This window comes from Carassius gibelio, chromosome A2 (genome assembly GCF_023724105.1).
Source record: "Carassius gibelio isolate Cgi1373 ecotype wild population from Czech Republic chromosome A2, carGib1.2-hapl.c, whole genome shotgun sequence".
Lineage (NCBI taxonomy): Eukaryota > Metazoa > Chordata > Actinopteri > Cypriniformes > Cyprinidae > Carassius > Carassius gibelio.
In genome coordinates this window covers 11,399,174-11,422,407 of record NC_068372.1, presented here as the reverse complement: position 1 = coordinate 11,422,407, position 23,234 = coordinate 11,399,174, and the positions used below count along the sequence as shown (strand labels likewise).

At 35.6% G+C, this 23,234-nt stretch overlaps 1 long non-coding RNA gene across 1 annotated transcript; it reads left to right on the top strand.

The window, feature by feature from the left end:
• The first annotated feature begins 3,567 nt into the window (after nt 1-3,567).
• LOC128026579 (uncharacterized) lies at nt 3,568-22,476 on the top strand. Its single transcript, XR_008186468.1, has 3 exons — nt 3,568-4,271; nt 12,875-13,391; nt 21,569-22,476. It is a non-coding gene; the product is annotated as an uncharacterized LOC128026579 (long non-coding RNA).
• The last annotated feature ends 758 nt before the right edge of the window (nt 22,477-23,234 follow it).

Sequence of the window (23,234 nt, the reverse complement as noted above, 5' to 3'; positions counted from 1 at the left end):
GGCTGCCTATCTGAAATCACTGCCTCCGATCAGCGCGCACAGTGTCACAAGTTCAAAACAAACGAATTTATTCTTGTTTAAGAGCTTTTCAAAATAAATTATTGCCATAAATGCACACAATACATCCATTATAACACAACACGAGCTAAATGCAGGTGTTTGTGACCCGTTTAAGTGTGCAAGACTATTTGAAAGCGCGACTGGCAGAATAACATATCTCTTGAGCTGCAGGATTCTGCCTTTCGTCGTAAGAACGAACACATCACGGACAAGATTATTTCAAAATACAAAATAGCTTGGCTAATATAAACGAAAACAGCCACGTGAACATAAACTGTTGAGAAATAAATCTGAAGTGGATCTACTGGATTTTAATATTAAGTGACCGCATATACCAGCTGCTTCTGTCTTCAATTTTAATCTATATAAAAAATTAAACTCATTCATCTTGGCTGCTTTTTTAATGTGTGTACGTATTTATTTATTATTTTGCTCTAACAAGACTTAATCTATATTTAATTAAATCAATTACATTTGATTTTACATTTGATTTGTCCATTTCTGCATCTAAACGCCTAAAAACCTAAAACATGCTCTATTATACTATTGTTAGCAATTTCTTTATCGTCCAATTTATCTGGTGTAAATATAATATAATAAATATTGACAGGTTTTATTCAAGCTGTTTAGAATGATTGCCATAGGCTAATTTTTAAAAATGTAAATCCCCCAAAAAAAAAAAAAAAAAAAAAAAAATTGTAAATAAATAAAAAACATTGGAAAAGAATAACTTGTACTTTTTTATACATTTTGTATAGTTTCATAGTTTATGCATTATAGTTATAAAAACAAACAAATTTAGCCACTCACATAGAAATCTTAGGCCTTATCCTTTTCTGACAGTTTTAGGGATTTTTAAAAATCCTAAAAAACCTTATTTGTGCTGCAAATAATAATTTCAAACTAATTTGATACTGACCTCTGACATCCTGTGACATGATATTTATTTGAATTTACATAATCTCATGGATGTAACAGTAAATCTGTTCAGCTCACAGATCAAGAATAAGCTGTAATGCAAGCAGAACTTTCACAAATGCTTTTAGGTCAATAAAATCATTACAAAACACTTACAAATCATTTAAGGGATTTGATAACACTGTAAAATAATGTCTAATTTGTTAACATTAGCAAATGCATTGATAACACTTTATAATAACTGCACTCATTAGTGAATAGTCAGTTCATGCTTTATAAAGCCTTGTCCCAATATTAATAGTCAGTAGTAAGCAGTTTATAAATACTTATACTTATTAAAAAGGAGAGTAAAGGGTCAGTTATCTTCCTATGAAAAATAAAAAAATAAAAATAAACAAACAACAACACTGATTGATACAGAACTCAGAAATGTTATTGTGGATTTATGATAAACTCAGCCTGTAAATGAATTCATTCTCCTCCAAGAAGACACAAGTAGTTCACACCAAACTTTTTTAACATGAAGCCATATACTGAAGATGTTAAATTGCGAATGGGTTTAGGATACCTTAAATGGTGTGGCCATAGAGATTTATTAAAGTAACATAAAAAAATACCATAGTTATTTTACCATATCTTTAAAATTTTTAATTCCAACTCTTCATAATTTTTTATATACCTAGAAGTCATCATTTGAAGGAAGCACAGTAAGTTTCATAGCTTTATCATTTTCAAGAGCCAGCATAAAATTAAAACTATCATAACATATAAATCAAGCTGGCAATTCTTAGTACCAATAATGGCCACCAGATGGAGCTATAGGATCACTTTTAAATAATTATTGTAGAACCAAGTATGATTTAAATTATTTATAGAAATCTTTCAAAGAAAAAAAATATGAATTTTATGTATTTTACTGATAAAATGACCCTCACTTAATTAGAACAACATGCTGAAGTATTGTGAACTGTATATTAAGAATAATTCTTTATAGGCTTTATGGACAGATAAGTTTTGAGTGACTCTTGAAGGATCAGCATCACATCCTCTTTTACCACTGTTTAAAGAATTTATCTTACAGAACAGGTGCGAATTAATTTTGGATAGCTTGAATGGTTTTGTCATGGTGATTTTTTGAAATAACAGTAAAAAAGGAACCAGTAAATGTCTTTTATTTTTTTAAGTGCAGCTTCTAAACACTTCAACAAAATGTACACATAGAAGACAAGTCATGCTGAGGAAATATGCATCGTTTCATGACTATACAACACTATATGGATGATAGAAAATTAAAAAACTACCATACATCTGATGTCACTGTCCCTCTGGGTAATGTGTGTGTGTGTGTGTGTGTGTTTGTGTGTTAAGTGTGTGTGTGTTAAGTGTGTGTGCTGAGTTTGTGTGAATGTGTGGGAGAGGGGATGGGCTTGGTGTCAGAGAGAGAGAGAGAGAGAGAGAGAGAGAGAGGGAGGGAGACTTAATCATCTCTTTAATCACCAGCAGAAAAAAAAAGCAATTTGGTGTTGTTGTTGTTTTTTCATCATTACAGCTTAAGAAATATCTTAGGCCTCAACATCAACTGTTGCTAGCCTACTCCCAAAATTAATAGTCATTAGTAAGCATTTTATAAATACAGCTATAATTAAATTGTTCATGGTTTATATGCACATTTATTTTGAGGAGATTAAAGGCTGTAATCTTCCTAAAAAAAAATAAAAAAAACAAACAAACACAGAACTCAGAAACATTTATTTCAAGATGCAATAAAAGAAAACTGTACACTATATATATATATATATATATATATATATATATATATATATATATATATATATATATATATATATATATATACAATTGCATAAGTTAATATTTAATTTTTTTTATCAAGTGTACAGCTAATAATAATAATAATAATAATAATAATAATGCATTTTATTTAAGGCGCCTTTCAAACCACTCAAGGTCACCGTACAACAAGTAACAACAGTAACAATATTAAAACAAAAAATAACAGCAAAAAACAATGTCAATAAAAAACCACAATAATATTAGAATAGCACAACATATTGTGGAATACTATATTAAGACTTTATATATAGGCTTTATGAACAGATAGGTTTTGAGAGATTCTTGAAGTACTAGCATCACCTCCTCTTGTACGACGGTTTGAGGAATATTTCTTCCAGATAGTACCGCCGCTCCCTATATGCAGAATACGCAGTCTTCGTAGGGCACCAACTCCCAGAGGGGGCACCATCCCAGTAGCTCAAAAAAAAAAAAAACATGCGCCATTCTCCCATCCGCGCTCGCGACCGCTCGGACATTTGCGGATGAATGTTCGTAATTGATGGATGGACATCTATGCCCGGGTAAAAGACATCAGCAATCCGGCACAGAGAAAAGAAAAATAAAGTAAAAAACAAAACAAAAACAGGCATAAAGTTGGCTTGACATTGGACATTCGAGAGTCTCAAATTTAGAGAAAAGTCTAGTCTAGACGGGTCAGATTAACCCTTTAACTGCCATATCCCTTAAAATTTGATTGCCAGAGGGTTACTGTAAATGCTTATGCCCGCTGGGCACAGTTTTCCCGATGCCACCGGGGTGGTGTTGCACTGACGGCTTGAGCCCGCCATCGCTGCTTGCAGCTATATTATTAGGGCTCAAGCCCAAAGGGCGAGAGGCCTATTGTTTTCCTTAGGATTATTTTTTATTATTATTATTATTATTATTTTTTTCCAACGTCTCGGGGGCTTTTGGGGCCCTTAACGTGCTTAAAAAGTCTTGAAAATTGGCACACAGATTGGAACCTGCGGCCATTAGGGCCGGGCAGAGACTGATACACAGGCGTGGCACAGGGGCTCTACAGCGCCCCCTGGAATATGGAGGGCCATATATCATACATTCTTGCTCGTAGACGTATGAATCTCGGTACACATATAAATCTCATCAATCCAAACAACTTTTGTATTGCATATCATAGGCTCCGCCCAACAGGAAGTTGGCTATTTAGGGTTTAGTATTCAAATTTTTCGTCAAAGTTGTGGGGGCTTTTGGGGTCCTTAACATACTCAAAAACTCTTGAAAATTTGCGCACACTTTGGAAACTGTGGCCTTTAGGAGCCTGCAGAGGCTGGGACCCGGGCGTGGCACAGGGGCTCTACGGCGCCCCCTGGAACACAGTCAGAAATGTTGATGTATAGCTCACACATACTTGCACATATTCATATGAAACTCAGTACACATATAGATCTCATCGTGCCGAACAACTTTCGTATTGCATGTCATAGGTTCCACCCAACAGGAAGTCAGCTATTTAGAGTTATGTAAAAAGCGCATGCTCTGGAATTTGAAATACTTGTTATAGGTTTTTTTCTCGATTGCCGCCAAACTCGGTCAACATGATCTCAAGACACTGGGGATGAAAAATTGCCAGGGGATTTTTGATATCTCGAACGGTTTGCTCGTGGCGAGGCGTTGAAATTATGGCGAGAAATGAGAAACAGGAAGTGTCTAATACCGTCCACATACATTTCCTGATTTTAATCAAACTTCATCAGATTATTCGTTGTATGATGTCGATCGCATATATGTGACTATTAGGAGTCAAAGTTATAGCGCCACCAACTGGCAGAAGGAAGTGTGTCATTTTCAAAATGATTTGAATTCAGCATCTTATTATTACTCGATTTGCTTCAAACTTCATCAGAATAATGTTAAAACACAGCCGATATAAATCTGCAAGGGGGATATTGATATCTAAAAAATTGTTGGCGTGGCAACATGTCAAGCTGGAATACTTCTCAGGTGATTTTGAGGCAAATAACATACTTAGAATTTCACAAAACTCTGAACACACATCAGTATTTCTGATAGGAACTTAAATTGTGAATGGATTTTGGATAGCTTGAATGGTTTTGCCGTGGTGATTTTTTTAAATGACCTTACAAAGGGAATCATTATTGTATTTTTAAATTGCAGCTTCCAAACACGTCAAAGAATTTTTTCATACAGATGAAAAAGTCATTCTGAGGAAATATGCATAGTTTCACGACTTTACAACACTGTATGGATAACAGAAAACTAAAAAACTGTCAGACATCTCATCTCACTCTGTCCCTCAGTTTGAGTGTATGTGCTTCAGACTTCCATTGTCTGAGAGAAATTGCGCCCCTACAGGTTCAATTCCCGAACTTTTACTTTCACTTTTAAATCGGTTAAAAATACAAATAAATACTTAGATTTAATTCACACTGACAAGCTAAACCAACATATCTGATTATTACCGGTTCAGGGCTCATGGATAAATTATTTCTGGTCAGAGATACGTGAGAAATAGGAGAGATGAATCACCGCTGTGACCACGAGCGTCTGGAGTAAAGAGCTCAGAAAAAAACGAATTTATTCCTGTTTTAAAGCTTTTAAAAATAAATTATTACAGCGATATCACACAATCAACCAATTAGAACACACCAAGAGCTAAATTAAGATGTTTTTGAACTGTTTGTGTGAAAATTAAATATTTGTGGCTGCCTATCTGAAACCACCGCCTCCGATCAGCGCGTACAGTGTCGAGCTCAAAACAAACGAATTTATTCTTGTTTAAGAGTTTTTTTTAAATAAAATATTACCACAAATGCACACAATAAACCCACTGTAACACAACAAGAGGTAAATGCAGGTGTTTGTGACCTGTTTAAGTGTGCAAGACTATTTGAAAGCGCGACTGGCAGAATAACATATATCTCTCGAGCTGCAGGATTCTGCCTCTGGTCGTACGAACGAACACATCACGGACAAGATTATTTCAAAATACATAATAGCTTGGCGAATATAAACGAAAACAGCCACGTGAACATAAACTGTTGAGTTTAAATCTGAAGTGGATCTACTGGATTTGAATATTAAAGTGACCGCATATACCAGCTGCTTCTGTCTTCAATTTTAATCTATATAAAAAATGAAACTCATTCATCTTGGCTGCTTTTTTTAATGTGTGTACGTATTTATTTATTTATTTATTATTTTGCTCTAACAAGAATTAATCTATATTTAATTAAATCAATTACATTTTATTTTACATTTGATTTGTCCATTTCTGCATCTAAACGCCTAAAAACCTAAAACATGCTCTATTATACTATTGTTAGCAATTTCTTTATCGTCCAATTTATCTGGTGTACACACTTTTATTTTCATAATAAACTTGTTTGTTAGATTATACACAGTTACAGTGGTCTATAATAAATATTGACAGGTTTTATTCAAGCTGTTTACAATGATTGCAGTAGGCTAATTTTTTGAAATGTAAATAAAAAAAAAAAAAAATTAAATAAATAAAAAACATTGGAAAACAATAACTGTTGTACTTTTTTATACATTTTGTATAATTTCATAGTTTATGCATTATAGTTATAAAAACAAATAAATTTAGCCACTCACATAGAAATCTTATAGGCCTTATCCTTTTCTGACAGTTTTAGGGATTTTTAAAAATCCTAAAAAACCTTATTTGTGCTGCAAATAATAATTTCAAACTCAAAAAGTAAATATTCAGTTCATGATTTATAAAGCCTTGTCCCAACATTAATAGTCAGTAGTAAGCAGTTTATAAATACAGCTATAAAAAGCTTGTTCTTGGTTTATAAGCACATTTATTAAAAAGGAGAGTAAAGGGTCAGTTATCTTCCTATGAAAAATAAAAAAATAAAAATAAACAAACAACAACACAGATTGATACAGAACTCAGAAATTTTATTGTGGATTTATGATAAAATCAGCCTGTAAATGAATTCATACTCCTCCAAGAAGACACAAGTAGTTCACACCAAACTTTTTCAACATGAAGCTAATATACTGAAGATGTTAAATTGCGAATGGGTTTAGGATACCTTAAATGGTGTGGCCATAGCGATTTATTAAAGTAACATAAAAAAATACAATCGTTATTTTACTATATCTTTAAAATTTTTCATTCCAACAATTTTTTATATACGTAGAAGTCTTCATTTGAAGGAAGCACAGTAAGTTTCATAGCTTTATCATTTTCAAAAGCCAGCATAAAATTAAAACTATCATAACTTATAAATCAAGCTTGCAATTCTTAGTACCAATAATGGCCACCAGATGGAGCTATAGGATTACTTTTAAATAATTATTGTAGAAACAAGTATGATTTAAATAATTTATAGAAATCTTTCAAAGAAAAATAATATGTATTTTATGTATTTTACTGATAAAATGACCCTCACTTAATTAGAATAACAAGCTGAAGTATTGTGAACTGTATATTAAGAATAATTCTTTATAAGCTTTATGGACAGATACGTTTTGAGTGACTCTTGAAGGTTCAGCACCACATCCTCTTTTACCACTGTTTAAAGAATTTATCTTACAGAACAGGTGCGAATGAATTTTGGATAGCTTGAATGGTTTTGTCGTGGTGATTTTTTGAAATAACAGTAAAAAAGTAACCAGTAAATGTCTTTTATTTTTTTAAAGTGCAGCTTCTAAACACTTCAAAAAAATGTACACTTAGAATACAAGTCATTCTGAGGAAATATGCATAGTTTCATGACTATACAACATTACATGGATGATAGAAAATTAAAAAACTATCATTCATCTGATGTCACTCTGTCCCTCTGTCACTGTGGTTAATGTGTGTGTGTGTGTGGGTGTGTGTGTTTGTGTGTGTGTTAAGTGAATTAGGTGTGAAACTATCATGGAGCATTTAGTCTCCAGCGCCAACATTTTACAGAACTGCCACTTTCCTGGAGTCTCAGAATTACAATGTGTCAGGTTCCGAGAGATCTAAGATTCCAAAAAATTATTTAATTAGAATACCATGAAGTATTGTGAAATACTATATATTAAGACTTTATATATAGGCTTAATGAACAGATTAGAGTGACTCGTGAAGGACCAGCACCATCTCCTCTTGTCTGATGGTTTGAGGAATAAATCTTCCAGAATCCGGGATTAAGATTGAGGAGCTCATTTTTATTCCACCTCCTTTCCTGAAAGTCTGTCTTGCAGAATTGACTAAAAATTAATCTTCACATTAATTCCTAATTATTTTGCAATTCTTTTGTCAGTTCTTCTTGACCTGTTTTTCTCTTCCAGCTTTCCTGGACTATTGTATAGCACTCATAAATGATTAAATAAAAAAATAATGGTAGTTATTAAGATTGATATGGTTCTGTGAATGTGATTTTAAAGTCTAGATGATTCGGATTAACCCTTTAACTGCCATATCCTTTAAAACCTCACTGCCAGAGGGATATTGTAAATGCATGTGCCCGCTGGGCACAGTTTACCTGATGCCACCGGGGTGGCGATGGCATTGGTGGCTTGAGCCCGCCATCGCTGCTTGCAGCTATATTTATTATTATTATTACTACGGTGCCAAATGAATCGCCTTTTTGAAGGCCTAAACATACTCAAAAAGTCAGGAAAATTTGCACACACCTCTGAACTGGCGAAAATGTACGTCTGATATGGGTTTCAGAAGTGGGCGTGGCAAAATGGCTCGATAGCGCCACCTATACACGTTCAGCGGTGTGCGCTTCGAGCTACGTTTCACGCACATGTATGAAAATCGGTACACACATGTAACACACCAAGACCTACAAAAAAGACTCTTGGAGCGAAATTCTAAACCCAACAGGAAGTCAGATATTTTTTATTTCATAAGCAAATTTTTTGTCATTTTTGCCATTTCCATGCGTTGTATTTTAACGAACTCCTCCTAGAGATTAATTCAGATCAACACCAAATTTGGTATGCCTAATCTAAAGGCCTTTGCGATGTTAAATTGCGAAGATCTTGAGTTTTCGTTCAAGTTCGTGTCCGTGGCGGCCTGGCGAATTTCGATGATTCGCCATGAAAAATGAAGTTGCTATAACTCAGACATACAATGTCTAATCTGACCCAAACTTCACATGTTTGATAAGACTCTGAACCTGAACAGATTGACATGCCCATATTCAGTTTTAGTCATAGCGCCACCTATTGGCAACAGGAAGTGACATATTTTACGCTGCGACGAACTACTCCTAGAAATTTTTTGACATCAATGTCTTTTTTGAGGTCAGCCTAGTCTAAAGGCCTGTGCGATGTTCAGTTGTGAAGATCTTGAGTTTTTGTTAAAAGGCGTATCCATGGTGCCATGACGATGTTCGATGTCTCGCTATGGGAATAAAACATGTTATAACTCAGGCATAAAATGTCCGATCTTCCCCAAACTTCACATGTGTGATAAGAGTCCTGACCTGAACAGATCTCCAGGCCAATATTCCACCGGGTGTGGCAGAATGGCTCGATAGCGCCACCTATACACTTTCAACGGAGTGCGCCTCGAGCTATGTTTCACGTACATGTACAAAAATTGGTACACACATGTAACTCACCAATACCTACAAAAAAGTCTCTTGGTACAAAATCCGAATCCAAACAGGAAGTCGGTTATTTTTAATTTTCCCTGCAAAATTGGTGTTGTTTTTGTCATTTTCAGGGGTTGTATTTTAACGAACTCCTCCTAGAGATTTATTCAGATCAGCACCAAACTTGGTCAGTGTAATCTAAAGCCCTTTGCGATGTTAAATTGCGAAGGAATTGAGGTTTCGTTAAAGGGCGTGTCCATGGCGGCCTGACAAATTTCGATGATTCGCCATGAAAAAGGATGGTGCTATAACTCAGACATACAATGTCCAATCTGCCCCAAACTTCACATGTTTGATAAGACTCTTGACCTGAACAGATCTACATGCCAATATTCAGTTATAGTCATAGCGCCACCTATTGGCAACAGGAAGTGACAAATTTTACACTGTGACAAACTACTCCTAGAAATTTTATGACATCAATGTCTTTTTTGTGGTCAGTCTAATCTAAAGACGTGTGTGATGTTTAGTTGTGAAGATCTTGAGTTTTTGTTAAAAGGCGTGTCCATGGCGCCATGACGAAGTTCGATGTCTCGCCATGGGAATAAAAGATGTTATAACTCCGGCATAAAATGTCCGATCTTGCCCAAACTTCACATGTGTGATAAGGGTCCTGGCTTGAACACATCTGAAGGCCAATATTCCATTATAACGATAGCGCCACCTGCTGGCAACAGGAAGATTGGGACACATATGGAATAAACTTTGATATATTGCACTTATATTTATGAGTTTAAATGCATATTTCTCAACCTTCACCTTTTTACTAAAGCCACACGATGGCGGTGAGCCCGGGTGCGAGGGCCCGTTCATCGCTGCTTGCAGCTTTAATTATTATTATTCTTCTTCTCTAAGATGAATCGCATTTTTGAGGGCCTAAACATGCTCGAAAAGTCATGAAACTTTGCACACACCTCAGAACTGGCGAAAATTTACGTCTGATATGGGTTTCAGAAGTGGGTGTGCCAAAATGGCTCAACAGCGCCACCTATACACGTTCAACGGTGTGCGCCTCGAGCTACGTTTCATGTACATGTATGAAAATCGGTATACACATGTAACTCTCCAATACCTACAAAAAAGTCTCTTGGAGCAAAATCCGAAACCCAACAGGAAGTCGGTTATTTCAAATATTATGAGCAAATTTTGTGTCATTTTTGTCATTTCCATGCGTTGTATTTTAACGAACTCCTCCTAGAGATTAATTCAGATCAACACCAAATTTGGTATGCCTAATCTAAAGTCCTTTGCGATGTTAAATTGCGAAGCTTTTGAGTTTTCGTTGAAGGGCCTGTGTGTGGCGGCCTGGCGAATTTCGATGATTCGCCATGAAACAGGAAGTTGCTATAACTCAGACATACAATGACCAATCTGCCCCAAACTTCACATGTTGGATGAGACTCCTGTCCTGAACAGTTTGACACGACAATATTCAGTTATAGTCATAGCGCCACCTATTGGCAACAGGAAGTTACATATTTTAAGCTGCGACAAACTACTCCTAGAAATTTTTGACATCAATGTCTTTTTTGTCGTCAGTCTAATCTAAAGGCCTGTACGATGTTAAAATGAGAAGATCTTGAGTTTTTGTTAAAGGGCGTGTCCATGGCGCCATGTCAAAGTTCGATGTCTCGCCATGGGAGTAGAAGTTGCTGTAACTCAGTCATAAAATATCAGATCTTGCCCAGACTTCAAATGTTTGATAAGAGTACTGACCTGAACACATCTGGAGGCTAATATTCCATTGGGTGTGGCAAAATGGCTCGATAGCGCCACCTATACATTTTCAATGGAGTGCGCCTCGAGCTACATGTCATATACATGTACGAAAATCGGTAAACATATGTAACACACCAATAGCTACAAAAAAGTCTCTTGGTACGAAATCCGAATCCCAACAGGAAGTCGGTTATTTTTAATTTTCCCTGCAAAATTGGTGTTGTTTTTGTCATTTTCAGGGGTTGTATTTTAACGAACTCCTCCTAGAGATTTATTCAGATCAACACCAAACTTGGTCAGTGTAATCTAAAGCCCTTTGCCATGTTAAATTGCGAAGGAATTGAGGTTTCGTTAAAGGGCGTGTCCATGGCGGCCTGACAAATTTCGATGATTCGCCGTGAAAAATGATGGTGCTATAACTCAGACATACAATGTCCAATCCGCTCCAAACTTCACATTTTTGTTAAGACTCTTCACCTGAACAGATCTACATGCCAATATTCAGTTATAGTCATAGCGCCACCTATTGGCAACTGGAAGTGACATATTTTACACTGTGACAAACTACTCCTAGAAATTTTATGACATCAATGTCTTTTTTGTGGTCAGTCTAATCTAAAGACCTGTGTGATGTTTAGTTGTGAAGATCTTGAATTTTTGTTAAAAGGCATGTCCATGTCGCCATGACGAAGTTCGATGTCTCGCCATGGGAATAAAAGATGTTATAACTCAGGCATAAAATGTCCGATCTTGCCCAAACTTCACATGTGTGATAAGGGTCCTGGCTTGAACACATCTGAAGGCCAATATTCCATTATAACGATAGCGCCACCTGCTGGCAACAGGAAGATTGGCACACATATGGAATAAACTTTGATATATTGCACTTATATTTATGAGTTTAAATGCATATTTCTCAACGTTGACCTTTTTACTAAAGCCACACGATGGTGGTGAGCCCGGGTGCGAGGGCCCGTTCATCGCTGCTTGCAGCTTTAATTATTATTATTTAGGGCTCAAGCCTGGAGGGCGAGAGCCCTATTGTTTTCCTTAGGATTATTTGTTATTATTATTATTAGGGCTCAAGCCCAAAGGGCGAGAGGCCTATTGTTTTCCTTAGGATTATTTTTTATTATTATTATTATTATTATTATTATTATTATTATTTTTTTTTTTTTCCAACGTCTCGGGGGCTTTTGGGGCCCTTAACGTGCTTAAAAAGTCTTGAAAATTGGCACACAGATTGGAACCTGCGGCCATTAGGGCCGGGCAGAGACTGATACACGGGCGTGGCACAGGGGCTCTACAGCGCCCCCTGGAATATGGAGGGCCATATATCATACATTCTTGCTCGTAGACGTATGAAACTCGGTACACATATAAATCTCATCAATCCAAACAACTTTTGTATTGCATATCATAGGCTCCGCCCAACAGGAAGTTGGCTATTTAGGGTTTAGTATTCAAATTTTTCGTCAAAGTTGTGGGGGCTTTTGGGGTCCTTAACATACTCAAAAACTCTTGAAAATTTGCGCACACTTTGGAATCTGTGGCCTTTAGGAGCCTGCAGAGGCTGGGACCCGGGCGTGGCACAGGGGCTCTACGGCGCCCCCTGGAACACAGTCAGAAATGTTGATGTATAGCTCACACATACTTGCACATATTCATATGAAACTCAGTACACATATAGATCTCATCGTGCCAAACAACTTTCGTATTGCATGTCATAGGCTCCGCCCATCAGGAAGTCAGCTATTTAGAGTTATGTAAAAAGCGCATGCTCTGGAATTTGAAATACTTGTCATAGGTTTTTTTCTCGATTGTCGCCAAACTCGGTCAACATGATCTCAAGACACTGGGGATGAAAAATTGCCAGGGGATTTTTGATATCTCGAACGGTTTGCTCGTGGCGAGGCGTTGAAATTATGGCGAGAAATGAGAAACAGGAAGTGTCTAATACCGTCCACATACATTTCCTGATTTTAATCAAACTTCATCAGATTATTCGTTGTATGATGTCGATCGCATATATGTGACTATTAGGAGTCAAAGTTATAGCGCCACCAACTGGCAGAAGGAAGTGTGTCATTTTCAAAATGATTTGAATTCAGCATCTTATTATTACTCGATTTGCTTCAAACTTCATCAGAATAATGTTAAAACACAGCCGATATAAATCTGCAAGGGGGATATTGATATCTAAAAAATTGTTGGCGTGGCAACATGTCAAACTGGAATACTTCTCAGGTGATTTTGAGGCAAATAACATACTTAGAATTTCACAAAATTCTGAACACACATCAGTATTTCTGATAGGAACTTAAATTGTGAATGGATTTTGGATAGCTTGAATGGTTTTGCCGTGGTGATTTTTTTAAATGACCTTACAAAGGGAATCATTATTGTATTTTTAAATTGCAGCTTCCAAACACGTCAAAGAATTTTTTCATACAGATGAAAAAGTCATTCTGAGGAAATATGCATAGTTTAACGACTTTACAACACTGTATGGATAACAGAAAATTAAAAAACTGTCAGACATCTCATCTCACTCTGTCCCTCTGTTTGAGTATATGTGTTTCAGACTTCCATTGTCTGAGAGAAATTGCGCCCCTACAGGTTCAATTCCCGAACTTTTACTTTCACTTTTAAATCGGTTAAAAATACAAACAAATACTTAGATTTAATTCACACTGACAAGCTAAACCAACATATCTGATTATTACCGGTTCAGGGCTCATGGATAAATTATTTCTGGCCAGAGATACGTGAGAAATAGGAGAGATGAATCACCGCTGTGATCACGAGCGTCTGGAGTAAAGAGCTCAGAGAAAACGAATTTATTCCTGTTTTAAAGCTTTTAAAAATAAATTATTACAGCGATATCACACAATCAACCAATTAGAACACACCAAGAGCTAAATTCAGATGTTTTTGAACTGTTTGTGTGAAAATGAAATATTTGTGGCTTGCCTATCTGAAATCACCGCTCCGATCAGCGCGTACAGTGTCGAGCTCAAAACAAACGAATTTATTCTTGTTTAAGAGCTTTTTTAAATAAAATATTACCACAAATGCACACAATAAACCCATTGTAACACAACAAGAGCTAAATGCAGGTGTTTGTGACCTGTTTAAGTGTGCAAGACTATTTGAAAGCGCGACTGGCAGAATAACATATATCTCTCGAGCTGCAGGATTCTGCCTTTCGTCGTAAGAACGAACACATCACGGACAAGATTATTTCAAAACACATAATAGCTTGGCGAATATAAACGAAAACAGCCACGTGAACATAAACTGGATCTACTGTATTTGAATATTAAAGTGACCACATTTACCACTTGCTTCTGTCTTCAATTTTAATCTATATAAAAAAGGAAACTCATTCGACTTGGCTGCTTTTTTAATGTGTGCGTATTTATTTATTTATCTTTTTATACATTTTGTATAATTTCATAGTTTGTGTATTACAATTATAAAAACAAAAATAAAATTAGCCACTCACATAGAAATAGCTTAGGCCTTAACCTTTTTCTGACAGTTTTAGGGATTTTTAAAAATCCTAAAAAAAAACTTATTTGTGCTGCAAATAATAATTTCAAACTCATTTGATACTGACCTATGACATCCTGTGACATTATATTTATTTGAATTTACATAATCTCATGGATGTAACAGTAAATCTGTTCAGCTCACAGATCAATACTAAGCTGTAATGCAAGCAGAACTTTCACAAATGCTTATGAGTCATTTAAGGATTTGATAACACTGTAAAATAATGTCTAATTTGTTAACATTAGCAAATTCATTGATAACACTTTATAATAACTGCACTCATTATTAAATAGTCAGTTCATGCTTTATAAAGCCTTGTCCCAATATCAATAGTCAGTAGTAAGCAGTTTATAAATACAGCTATAAATAGCTTGTCCTTGGTTTATAAGCACATTTATTAAAAAGGAGAGTAAAGGGTCAGTTATCTTCCTATGAAAAATAAAAGATAAAAATAAACAAACAACAACAACACAGATTGATACAGAACTCAGAAATTTTATTGTGGATTTATGATAAAATCAGCCTGTAAATGAATTCATACTCCTCCTCATACTACTCCATACTCCTTTTTCAACATGATGCCAATATACTGAGATGTTAAATTGTGAATGGGTTTAGGATAGCTTAAATGGTGTTGCCATAGAGATTTATTAAAGTAACATAAAAAAATACAATAGTTATTTTACTATATCTTTAAAATGTTTCATTCTAACTCTTCATAATTTTTTATATAAGTAGAAGTCCTCATTTGAAGGAAGCACAGTAAGTTTCATAGCTTTATCATTTTCAAGAGCCAGCATAAAATTAAAACTATCATAACTTATAAATCAAGCTTGCAATTCTTAGTACCTATAATGGCCACCAGAGGGAGCTATAGGATTACTTTTAAATAATTATTGGAGAAACGAGTATGATTTAAATAATTTATAGAAATCTTTCAAATAAAATAATATGTATTTTAGGAATTTTACTGATAAAATGACCCTCACTTAATTAGAATAACAAGCTGAAGTATTGTGAACTGTATATTAAGAATAATTCTTAATAGGCTTTATGGACAGATACGTTTTAAGTGACTCTTGAAGGTTCAGCACCACATCCTCTTTTACCACTGTTTAAAGAATTTATCTTACAGAACAGGTGTGAATGAATTTTGGATAGCTTGAATGGTTTTGTCGTGGTGATTTTTTGAAATAATAGTAAAAAAGGAACCAGTAAAAAAAAGTGCAGCTTCTAAACACTTCAAAAAAATGTACACATAGAAGAAAAGTCATTCTGAGGAAATATGCATAGTTTCATGACTATACAACATTATATGGATGACAGAAAATTAAAAAACATACATCTGATGTCACTCTGTCCCTCTGTCACTGTGTGTGTGTGTTTGTGTGTGTTTTAAGTGAATTAGGTGTGAAACTATCAGTGAGCATTTAGTCTCCAGCGCCAACATTTTACAGAACTGACACTTTCCTGGAGTCTCAGAATTACAATGTGTCAGGTTCTGAGAGATCTAAGATTCCAAAAAATTATTTAATTAGAATACCATGAAGTATTGTGAAATACTATATATTAAGACTTTATATATAGGCTTAATGAACAGATTAGAGTGACTCGTGAAGGACCAGCACCACCTTCTCTTGTCCGATGGTTTGAGGAATATATCTTCCAGAATCTGGGATTAAGATTTAGGAGCTCATTTTTATTCCACCTCCTTTCCTGAAAGTCTGTCTTGCAGAATTGACTAAAAATTAATCTTCACATTAATTCCTAATTCTTTTGCAATTCTTTTGTCAGTTCTTCTTGACCTGTTTTTCTCTTCCAGCTTTCCTGGACTATTGTATAGCACTCATAAATGATTAAATAAAAAATAATGGTAGTTATTAAGATTGATATGGTTTGGAATTGGTAAAATGTGCTTGGAAAAAAATCACAATAAAACAATGTTTTAATGTTTAAGTTTGGAATATTAACTGACATGAATGAATGCTATATAAATATTGTTCATGTAAACATAATGTTTATAAATGAAATCTTATTGTAAAGTGTTACTAAAGTTATATATATATATATATATATATATATATATATATATATATATATATATATATATATATATATATATTGTTCTGTGAATGTGATTTTAAAGTCTAGATGATTCGGATTAACCCTTTAACTGCCATATCAAGTTCAAGTTCTAGTTCAAGTTCAATTTATTTGTATAGCGCATTTACAACAGCCTCCTGGCTGACCAAAGTGCTTTAACATAAGAGCAAGAATATTACACATACATAAAAATAGACCAGACAAAAAATTTAAAACCACCCATTTCAAAATGTAGCATAACACAGTAGTCAGTACACTAAGGAAAATAAAAAAGTTTTTAGCAAAGATTTAAAAATAGACAAGGAAGGGGCCAGTCTGATCTCTAAAGGCAGGGTATTCCAGAGTCGTGGCCCAGCCACTGCAAATGCACGCTCCCCTCTACGCTCCCCTCTATCCTTTAAAACCTCACTGCCAGAGGGATATTGTGAATGCATGTGCCCGCTGGGCACAGTTTACCTGATGCCACCGGGGTGGTGATGGCATTGGTGGCTTGAGCCCGCCATCGCTGCTTGCAGCTATATTTATTATTATTTTTCTTCAAGGTTTCGGGGGCTTTTGGGGCCCTTAACATGCTCAAAAACTCTTGAAAATTGCCACACACCTTGGAACCTGCGGCCATTAGGGCCGGGCAGAGTCTGATACACGGGCGTGGCACAGAGGCTCTACAGCGCCCCCTGTAGTACTGAGGGCCATATATGATGCATACTTGCACGTATACATATGAAACTTGGTACATATATATAACTCATCAAACCAAACAACTTTCACACTGCATGTCATAAGCTCCGCCCAACAGGAAGTTGGCTATTTAGGGTTTTATGAAAAACACATGCTCTGGAATTTGATATACTCCTCTGAGGAACTCCACCCGTTCACCACCAAACTCGGTGAACACGATCTCAAGACATTGGGGATGCTAAATTGCGAAGAGATTTTTGATATCTCGAACGGTTTGCCCGTGGCGAGGCGTTGAAATTATGGCGAGAAATGAGAAACAGGAAATGTCTAATAACATCCACATACATTTCCTGAATTTGATCAAACTTAATTGGTTTGTTCATTGTATGATACCGATCATATATATGTGACTATTAGGAGTCAAAGTTATAGCGCCACCAACTGGCAGCAGGAAGTGAATCATTTTCAAAACGCTTTGAATTCAGCATCTTATTTTTACTTGATTTGCTTCAAACTTCATCAGAATAATGACAAAACACGGCCGAAGAAAATCTGTTGTGGGGATATTTATATCTAATATAGTGTTGCTATGGCAACGTGTCAAACTTGAATGTTCTGTTCTGGTGATTTTTAGGCAGATAACTAGCTCAGATTTACATGAAACTCAAAACACATATCAGTATTAGTGATAGCTAGACAATGGCAAAAGCTTTTAAAAGGGCGTGAAGGAGGCACTCTATAGCGCCACCTTTTGTCAAAAGTGGGGGGGTTAGTTTTAGCTACAGACACCAAACTTGGTACATAAATTGTTCTTTTCAAGACGGACAACTTTCTAATTCACAGTCATCAGCTACGACCAACAGGAAGTCGGCTATTTTGATTTGAATGTGTATTTTTGAGATTTTACAGTTGTGAATTAATGCATACTCCTCACAGGGGAAGTACACTATACACACCAAACTTTGTCAACATGAAGAAAAAACATTGAGGAACTTAAATTGCGAACGGATTTTGGTTAGCTTGAACGGTTTTGTCGTGGTGATTTTTTGAAATGACAGTAAAAAGGGAAACATTAATTGTCTTGTATGTTTAAATTGCAGCTTCCAAACACTTCAAAGCATTTTTTCATACAAAGATCAAATCATTCTGAGGAAATATGCATAGTTTCACGACTTTACAACACTGTATGGATAACAGAAAATTAAAAAACTGTCAGACTTCTCAACTGACATGATCTCACTCTGGCCACTCTGTCTGTGTGAGGAAAGGGAGGGGGAGAGGGAGGGGGAGTGTGAGGGGGTTGGTGACTGTGAATGTTTGGTGACTGACAGTGTGTGTGGATTGTAGGGAGGGGCTGTCTGGCAGAGAGAGAGAGAGAGAGAGAGAGAGAGAGACCTAATCATCCCTTTAATAATCAGGAAAAAAAAAATCTGTATTTTAAATTGTTATTGTTTTTGTTGTTGCTAATGGTGGTGTTTTTTCCTTTCATTACAGGTTAAGAAATCTCTTAGGCCTTATCCTTTTCTGACAGTTTTAGGGATTTAAAAACATCCTAAGAATCCTTATTTGTGCTGCAAATAATAATTTCAAACTCATTTGATACTGACCTATGACAACCTGTGACGTGACATGACATTTATTAATCTCATGGATGTAACAGTAAAACTCTTCAACTGACAGATAAAGCTGCAATGCAAGCAAAACTATTTCACAAATGCTTATAGGTAATTAAAATCATTACAAAACACTAATAAATTATTTAAGGATTTGGTAACACTGTAAAATAATGTCTAATTTGTTAACATTAGTAAATGCATTGGTAACACTTTATAATAACTGCACTCATTAGCTAAGCATTAGTAAATAGTTCATGATTATAAAGCCTTTTCCCTTAATAATAGTCATTATTAAGCAGTAATACATCTATAAATAAATTGTTCTTGGTTTAAAAGCACATATATTACAAAATAGATTAAAGTCTCAGTTGTCTTATAAAATAAATGAATAAACACAACCCAGCTTGATTCAGAATTCAGAAATATTTATTTCAAGATGCAATAAAAGGAAACTGTACACTTGAATAGCTTTTGAGCGATTCTTGAAGGATTAGCATCACCTTCTCTTGTACGATGGTTTGAGGAATATATCTTCCAGATAGTACTGCCGCTCCCTATATGCAGAGTATGCAGTCTTCGTAGGGCACCAACTCCCAGAGGGGGCACCATCCCAGTTGCTCAAAAAAAACAAAAAAAACATGCGCCATTCTCCAATATGTGCTCGCGACCGCTCACACCTCATGTTTGCGGCTGAATGTTCGTAATTGATGGATAGACATCTATGCCTGGGTATAGCACATCAGCAATCCGGCACAGAGAAAAGAAAACTAAAGAAAAAAAAAACAGGCATAAAGTTGTCTTGACATTGGACATTCGAGAGTCTCAAATTTAGGGCCGGTCTCTAAAGTTACATGTGATATTGTTATACACTTCTCTAATGTCAGTAGCATTTGAAGAGAATGACTTACAGTCATAAAAACAACTGTAATTGTTCATCTAGGTGACAGCTATAATGCACAATTAATTTGAATGTTTGATATTTATTACAACAAACTGTAAGTCATATGTAAATTATGCTACTTTTTCACATGGGCTCAAATGCAAATTTGAAGCTCAATAGCATTTGAGAAGAAAGACTTGCAGTCACAAAACAATTGTAATGTGTTCATATAGGTGTCAGCTACAATGCACACCTTATAAATTTTTTATAAATATAAAAATAAAGTATTACTAAAGTTATATATATATATTGTTCTGTGTATGTGATTTCAAAGTCTAGATTGGTCGGATTAACCCTTTAACTGCCGCATCCCTTAAAACTTGATTGTCAGAGGGTTACTGTAAATGCTTATGCCCGCTGGGCACAGTTTTCCCGATGCCACCGGGGTGGCGTTGCACTGATGGCTTGAGCCCGACATTGCTGCTTGCAGCTATATTATTATTATTATTATTTTTTTTTTCCAACGTCTCGGGGGCTTTTGGGGCCCTTAACATGCTTAAAAAGTCTTGAAAATTGGCACACAGATTGGAACCTGCGGCCATTAGGGCCGGGCAGAGACTGATACACGGGCGTGGCACAGGGGCTCTACAGCGCCCCCTGGAATATGGAGGGCCATATATCATACATTCTTGCTCGTAGACGTATGAAACTCGGTACACATATAAATCTCATCAATCCAAACAACTTTTGTATTGCATATCATGGGCTCCGCCCAACAGGAAGTTGGCTATTTAGGGTTTAGTATTCAAATTTTTCGTCAAAGTTGTGGGGGCTTTTGGGGTCCTTAACATACTCAAAAACTCTTGAAAATTTGCGCACACTTTGGAATCTGTGGCCTTTAGGAGCCTGCAGAGGCTGGGACCCGGGCGTGGCACAGGGGCTCTACGGCGCCCCCTGGAACACAGTCAGAAATGTTGATGTATAGCTCACACATACTTGCACATATTCATATGAAACTCAGTACACATATAGATCTCATCGTGCCGAACAACTTTCGTATTGCATGTCATAGGCTCCGCCCAACAGGAAGTCAGCTATTTAGAGTTATGTAAAAAGCGCATGCTCTGGAATTTGAAATACTTGTCATAGGTTTTTTTCTCGATTGCCGCCAAACTCGGTCAACATGATCTCAAGACACTGGGGATGAAAAATTGCCAGGGGATTTTTGATATCTCGAATGGTTTGCTCGTGGCGAGGCGTTGAAATTATGGCGAGAAATTAGAAACAGGAAGTGTCTAATACCATCCACATACATTTCCTGATTTTAATCAAACTTCATCAGATTATTCGTTGTATGATGTCGATCGCATATATGTGACTATTAGGAGTCAAAGTTATAGCGCCACCAACTGGCAGAAGGAAGTGTGTCATTTTCACAATGATTTGAATTCAGCATCTTATTATTACTCGATTTGCTTCAAACTTCATCAGAATAATGTTAAAACACAGCTGATATAAATCTGCAAGGGGGATATTGATATCTAAAAAATTGTTGCCGTGGCAACATGTCAAACTGGAATACTTCTCAGGTGATTTTGAGGCAAATAACATACTTAGAATTTCACAAAACTCTGAACACACATCAGTATTTCTGATAGGAACTTAAATTGTGAATGGATTTTGGATAGCTTGAATGGTTTTGCCGTGGTGATTTTTTTAAATGACCTTACAAAGGGAATCATTATTGTATTTTTAAATTGCAGCTTCCAAACACGTCAAATAATTTTTTCATACAGATGAAAAAGTCATTCTGAGGAAATATGCATAGTTTCACGACTTTACAACACTGTATGGATAACAGAAAATTAAAAAAACTGTCAGACATCTCATCTCACTCTGTCCCTCTGTTTGATTATATGTGCTTCAGACTTCCATTGTCTGAGAGAAATAGCGCCCCTACAGGTTCAATTCCCGGACTTTTACTTTCACTTTTAAATCGGTTAAAAATACAAACAAATACTTAGATTTAATTCACACTGACAAGCTAAACCAACATATCTGATTATTACCGGTTCAGGGCTCATGGATACATTATTTCTGGCCAGAGATATGTGAGAAATAGGAGAGATGAATCACCGCTGTGACCACGAGCGTCTGGAGTAAAGAGCTCAGAGAAAACGAATTTATTCCTGTTTTAAAGCTTTTAAAAATAAATTATTACAGCGATATCACACAATCAACCAATTAGAACACACCAAGAGCTAAATTAAGATGTTTTTGAACTGTTTGTGTGAAAATGAAATATTTGCAGCTGCCTATCTGAAATCACCGCCTCCGATCAGCGCGTACAGTGTCGAGCTCAAAACAAACGAATTTATTCTTGTTTAAGAGCTTTTTTAAATAAAATATTACCACAAATGCACACAATAAACCCATTGTAACACAACAAGAGCTAAATGCAGGTGTTTGTGACCTGTTTAAGTGTGCAAGACTATTTGAAAGCGCGACTATCTCTCGAGCTGCAGGATTCTGGCTTTCGTCGTACGAACGAACACATCACGGACAAGATTATTTCAAAACACATAATAGCTTGGCGACTATAAACGAAAACAGCCAAGTGAACATAAACTGGAGCTACTGGATTTGAATATTAAAGTGACCACATTTACCACTTGCTTCTGTCTTCAATTTTAATCTATATAAAAAAGGAAACTCATTCGACTTGGCTGCTTTTTTAATGTGTGCGTATTTATTTATTTATCTTTTTATACATTTTGTATAATTTCATAGTTTGTGTATTACAATTATAAAAACAAAAATAAAATTAGCCACTCACATAGAAATAGCTTAGGCCTTAACCTTTTTCTGACAGTTTTAGGGATTTTTAAAAATCCTAAAAAAACCTTATTTGTGCTGCAAATAATAATTTCAAACTCATATGATACTGACCTATGACATCCTGTGACATTATATTTATTTTAATTTACATAATCTCATAGATGTAACAGTAAATCTGTTTAGCTCACAGATCAATACTAAGCTGTAATGCAAGCAGAACTTTCACAAATGCTTATGAGTCATTTAAGGATTTGATAACACTGTAAAATAATGTCTAATTTGTTAACATTAGCAAATTAATTGATAACACTTTATAATAACTGCACTCATTATTAAATAGTCAGTTCATGCTTTATAAAGCCTTGTCCCAATATTAATAGTCAGTAGTAAGCAGTTTATAAATACAGCTATAAATAG